Source organism: Cryptomeria japonica, chromosome 6, assembly GCF_030272615.1.
Source record: "Cryptomeria japonica chromosome 6, Sugi_1.0, whole genome shotgun sequence".
NCBI lineage: Eukaryota > Viridiplantae > Streptophyta > Pinopsida > Cupressales > Cupressaceae > Cryptomeria > Cryptomeria japonica.
The window spans coordinates 146,870,969-146,877,539 of record NC_081410.1 but is presented as its reverse complement, the minus strand read 5'-3'; the positions used below and the strand labels follow the sequence as shown (position 1 = coordinate 146,877,539).

At 30.8% G+C, this 6,571-nt stretch overlaps 1 long non-coding RNA gene across 1 annotated transcript; it reads right to left on the bottom strand.

Annotated features, from left to right (window-relative positions):
- Window positions 1-200: 200 nt before the first annotated feature.
- On the bottom strand, window positions 201-6,052 carry LOC131856019 (uncharacterized). The gene is made up of 4 exons (XR_009358129.1): window positions 5,783-6,052; window positions 1,872-1,898; window positions 1,579-1,686; window positions 201-351 (listed from the first exon to the last, which is right to left on the bottom strand). It is a non-coding gene; the product is annotated as an uncharacterized LOC131856019 (long non-coding RNA).
- Between the last annotated feature and the right edge of the window lie 519 nt (window positions 6,053-6,571).

The following is a 6,571-nucleotide window of genomic DNA, read 5'->3' as shown; positions in this document are numbered from 1 at the left end:
TTCCCTTCAGTCTTCGAAAGAGGTTTTTAACCCCTTCCAACCAATAACTTTCTTTTATTAAACATTGTTTTTTTACATATTACAAAGCTAGATCAATGTAATTGATCAAATAATTACTAAAAAAATGAAAAATGACCAATCACAGTCTATACTAACAACTTCATTCTTATTAACTGAAAAAGCTGCTTAGGCCTCTTTAGAATCCTTGCTTGGTTATAGGCACAGGCCTAGGCCTGTTCCAAGAGCAGCAGGCTGCTAATCCACAATAAGAGTCAATATTTTACATTGAGGTCAATGGGAGGGGTCGTGTGTGCTTGCACTATCTACTTGAATTTTGTATAACCCTGCCAGCTAATCATTACCAATTTAGCCATAAATCAATCATCAAAATGCAACCAATATAAATATAGTAAAATATAGATAATGTAGGTAAATCTCTATCTATCTAGAAAATTAAATTTAAAATGTCATCAGATTCATCCAGGCAGAAATTTGTTCCAAGCATGAAGACTCCCAGATTATTATATAAGTGATAAATCACAAAGTAGAAATATTTAAGTTTTTTTTTGAAGTGTAAATTATTTGATTTCTACCATGTTCTACAAGGTGAGAAAAGAGTAATATATTTTGGTAATTGTCTGTCATTTAATGTTTATCTATATCAAATTTTTCGTTGTTTATATAACTAAAAGCATATAAACTTTAAATTTCAATACACTGAATGAAATACAATGTTGAAACGTTAATGTCACTTATTTCATCAAGATCTTGCTTAAAGATATTATAGTTTTATATTTATTTATTTTTATTGCTTGTCTATTGCAATTACCTTCAGTTGCCAACTAATTAAATGTTTTTGCAATATGATGGCTAATGGGAAAACAGGGGTGTGATTAATAGAAGGTTTTTGCAATATGCTAAGGTCACAGTCTGTTCTTAAAAAATATTCATTTTGGAATTAATAACAACACTTCCCTAGGCAAATCAAAATCTGAAATATTTTTTTAATTTTCTTCTTACATTGGCAGAACTGACAAAGATAAGGCTATTGACATTGATCTAGGGACAACTTACAGCTATGTGGCACGGTGGCAGCATGACAGAGTTTACATTATTCTAATTTTTTTTCATTATTAGGTGGGAAAGGAAAAAAAATGATTTTCCATCTATATGTTATCAAAATGGATGTGTAGATGGCATCTTTTAGAGAGAAGAGAAAGAATACCACAATGTAATAAATTACCAGGCAAGTCACTCAATCAATTATTCTAAATCTGACAATTTCGATGATTTCAGTTTTTCTGTATTGTATCAACCCACAGACAATTCTGATAGCTACAAATTCTCTTAATTGTCAATTGATATTTTACAGCTTGACTAGAAGTACTTAAAATAAAGAATACATTGGAACATAATTACCTGAACATGTCTGTGATCTAAAATAGTGTTAAATAAATTTTTAAAACTTAAAAAAGAGAGAAAATCAAAGAGAAAAAGGAGAACTACAAGCCTAAATTTACTTTCTAGCATTTTTCTGAAATTTTTGCAATAAAAAATGGTCATCAGAACATCAAAAACCTGTACATATCGGGCCTCTTTTTTCTTTCGTGCCAACAACACCAAGCGCATCAACTTCAATTATTTCAGCTTCTCTATATTATATCGATCCATTTACAATCTTGATAGCTACAAATTCTTTTAAATATCAGTCAACATTTCACAACTTGATTAGAAATACATAAAATAAAGAATACAATACGACATAATGACCTGAATATGTTTGTGATTTAAAATAATGACACTACTTAAAAAATTCAAAACTTAAAAAAAAGAAGAGAAAAGCTCAAGAAAAAAGAGAAGCCTAAATTTACCTTCCAGCATTTTCTTGAGAATCTCATCTGCAAGAATATAAAAACGAGTACAAGTCAATCTATTAGAAACGAAAACAAATCAAAACATTCATTCCCAAGGAAAAGTAACATGAATCAATATCATGATCATTACGTCTAACAACCAATTAAAACTTACCTAACAAAATATATTTTAATAACAATATCATTTTCCAATTACATGTAATACAGCCTGCAGCCTACAATATTTTTGAAACTAATGGAGCCATCATCCTAGTTGCATCTACATTAAAGTATAGCATTATTAAATAATGTAAGTGACGAAGAAGAATGAACATTCTTGGACGTGTATCATGAGCAATCATGAGAGCCACCATGCATATTGATGACACAGGCTAGCAAAAGTACAATTAAGGGAGACAACAAAAGCATTGCAGAACAATTCACAATTAGGATGGTATTGCTATTGATGATATTGAAGAGTGGGCTATTGTCTAACATGATGCCTTCACTCTTGTAATCTTGTGAAGAGCATGCATTGTTCTATAGAGATGCACATTGCATCACCAGCCTATTACAGGTAGCAGCCTCACTCAGTATTGTGCGTGTTCTACTCAGAAAATTGAATCCAAGCTGTGCTCGTTCTCAGTAAATGCTTTCTCAGAATATCAGTTGTTGGTTGTTCCAAATCACCCAATTTTGGCAGGATCTTGTGGGTAAACAAATTAGCTTCATGAAACAAATATGTGAGGTTGGTATAAGTGGTTTAGGTGCATTTAGTTGTGTCCCTTTTACCTATTATCAATATAAACAAGGTTCAAGTGCAGGTGGCAAGCTCTTTCTATTTAGCAAGATTAGCTTTACTTGTTAAAAATCTATAATTAAGGATGACGGAATAAGTATTAATAATATATAAATCCTTAGAATCTGTTATAATTTTAATAGAATTTGAGTATAAGAATGTCAGGGTGAGAAACAGGGAATAAATAAATCTCAGCATACACTGCACTGAATCGACTCAAAAGTGACTAATAAGCATAAGTGTTGAACATGATTAGGAATATTGTATAATAGATGAATATTCATAAAAATAGATGTAAGATGAGCTTTTCAGAAGTTAGGAACGACATGTAGTTAAATTCTGAAATTGTAATTGTGATAAATGTTAAACAGCCATGCATTAGCCATCATTACCAGTCCCATAGTGGTAATTCAGATGTAATTCTCAATGGGAAATTGGACCATATATTACATGGAATTTGAATAAGTAGAATAAGCATATAGAAAAAATACATGGACGGGTAAATTTTGACCTACATAACCTAAGAGGCTAAGTCACAGGATACGGCAATTTTCATGGATGACATTCGAATTTAATCGAATTTCAAACTTCTATTAAAAAAAAATCGAATTTAATCGAATTTCCTCTATAAAGCACTGCTATCCGCCTCTAAACACAACTCAGCTGGTCGTGGGTATTCTTTGTATATGCTTTGTATCTATTGGGTCATGAGTGTCTGCAACTGCTGGGTCGCCCTCGGATTTTCTCCAACAAGGGTCGCTATTCTGATAATTTATTAGAAATATACATATATTTAAAAATAAACAAAATTATAGAAAGTGAATTTTATCAGACTTTTTTTTCAAATTTTTCCCTTGTCGAATTTCATCCGAATTTCATGGCTGTCCAATTCGAATTCAAATTCAAACCTTGTGACTTAGCTAAGAGGTATTGATTTTGATCTATATGCCATACTCCACATGATCATTTTGCGGATCATACACTACAGAACTTATCAAAGAAAAACTTAGTGTTACCAAACAATTTAGAGGTTTAATCCATTTGGACACGGTCTTTTTGTATCCAATTAAAAAATGGAAAAAGAATACCTTCGAGCTGATTCTGTATGGGTGTGATGTTTTCTGATTCATTTTCTTGTGTATGTCATATGTGGTACAAATATTAGAAACGGTGTCCTTTTTTTTTTTTTCGTTATAATTGTGAGAAACTTTGTTTTCGAACCATTTCTCCAGGTTTTATGTATCTGGACAAATGGATTCCCCTGTTTTTTCGTTCTTTTAATATGTAAAAAGGTTACCCAGATTCTAAAAGATAATGTACTATAAAAAAAATTCAAGAATTGATTGTATATCATAGGAATGCTATATTCTAATTGTTTATACTGGAATAAACCTGTGAAGATCAGAAACTATTTTTTTTTTCTTATGTATCATGGTTACCAAATAAATAGGCCTATTTATTGAGCAAAGTGAGAGATTTTAGTCTTTTTGGAATTGATCTTAATTTTATTTTACTTGCTATTGGAGAGCAGGTCATAGTTTAAAATAAAAAAAAAATTCTGGATATAAAGGTGTTGAAAGAAGAGCAAGTTTTTGAAATGAAGTAGCCTATTTTTTTGGGAATCTATTTTTTGATGTCGTAACTTATGAAATCAGTTTGTTTTGCAATGTTGACGTCGCAAATTTAATGTTGATTTGCATCTTTTTTTCTTATATAGACATATCTCACAACTTAAAATATTTTATATTCAAATGTCTACGATTTTGAATGAGTACGAGAAAAATAATACCGCAAGACTTCTTGTCTCCCAGACCAAACAATAAATATATTTTCCAGTGACTTCAAGTCATTTTATTAGAAAAAAAGGATGTTGAGCATTTATCCTCATGGACCTCATGGACCTATTGTTATAGCAATTATCTAGCATACAACATGGGTATGAGAAATTGTTCCCCAAGGATGTGTTCCCTAGGGCTTTTCTGCCATTTCCTGAGTGGGGGAGGTTTCAAGGTGAGAGGTGAAAGAAATCCTTTTTTCCTGAAAATTTAGGGACATCCCATGGACATCTCTACTCCATCCCTCTTTTTAGAAAAAATGGAGACTCCAAGGACTCCCCTCACTATGGGGGACATCTCTTGGTATTGCACAACAAATCAACTCATACACTGAGTCTGATGATTTTATTAATGATCCTTCATTCTCTTTTACTAACTTCAAAACCCTAAAATCGCCATAATACAATATTATTCAGCAATTCAGCTCATACAGTGAGTGATAATTTTCTTAATGATCCTGATCCTTTTTATGCTCCCTAAAGCAACAATTATCCTTCATTTCGGGCAAGTGGCCATGAATTACTAGACCCACATCAACATTATGATACTATGATTTGCCTTTCATACAATGACTTCCATAATAGTTCAACTACAGCTATGGTTGGACCTTGGATGCTGCAAAATACAACATAAATTATCCTTCTATTTGGCCAGGTGGGTTTCACAACAACATCTAATATGATGCTTTCTTTCTATGTCCATACCAGGGGTAGACGCATTACAGTGTTGTTGCCAGGCCTTCGGGTAATAACAAGGCTCACGATTCCCGGGCTAAATTAGCATTGCAATGTCATGCCGATTTTTTAAAATGTTTAACATATTTTTCTTGTTAAAGTGTAAGCATAATGCAGATGATGAGCATATACAAATTGACAACAAATATATTCACTAGGTAAAAACATCATCTAAAACAGAAAATAATGTACACACAAACCCTAGCCATACGGTCTTCTATTGGAGTTTTTCGAGAATTATTTTGCATAATTATAAATAAACAAAGTTTGGGTAAGTGCATTCTGGAATCAATTTCATAGAGGCACTAGGCTAAATAAACTAGGGTTTATAGATTCAAGGGTATAAAATCTTAATTTTTTTTTCTCAATATAATAAGCTAATTAGTAATACTTTCCATATCATAAGATAAGCAATCCATTATATCTTATAATAAAGACATTGAGCTAAATAAATCAGGGTTTATCGATTCTATCAACTTAATAATCATCAATACCTTTTTATTCGATAAGATAAACAATCCATTATATCCTATAATAAAGACAATCTGTAAGAAGAAATACCTGAAAGAAGAAGAATTTTAACTCCATCAGCTGCTTCCTCTGTCCTGCCTCTTCCTCTTTTACCACATAAATAAAACCAAAAAACCCAAATAGAAAAAATCAATGATAAACAACACAAACAGTCAGACCATACAGAAGACCAAAAAATCAAAGGAAAATCACATGTACAGACACAAAAAATCAGGAGAAAATCACATGAACAGACATACCAAAAAATCACATGAACAGACACCAAAAAATCAGAAGAAAATCACATGAACTAACAGACCAGTGTGCACACTGTACAAACCCCCCAAAATGAAAAATCCAAAGAAAATCAAGACATAATTATTTATATTACCCTAATGTGCTTTTTCGGCTTTACCCAACTGTCAATGACAACGTTCAGAATTCAAAATTTCTTTACGGTTAGTCTCATATATTTAGCTTTTCATTAATTTGAAATGTCTAACAAATTAATTTTTTAATGAATAATTCCATTAAATTATTCGAGAATTATTTGATAAGCAAAGGGAATTATTTTTATTAATTAATTTTAGATTAGTTTAAGTTTTTTTAAATCTATTATTGTTTAACTATAAAAGTATTTTTTTAATAGAGTATTACAGGAGAGATTTATTTATTTATTATTATTCTTTTATTTATTGTATATACATTTAAAAAAAAAAAGTATATCATTTTATAACTATTTCTTCTTAAATAATTATAAAATGATATTTACATTAAAATAATATAAATATATCTAGTATTTGGTGAGTTTATAATTGTTTGCAAATTAAAATTATTATT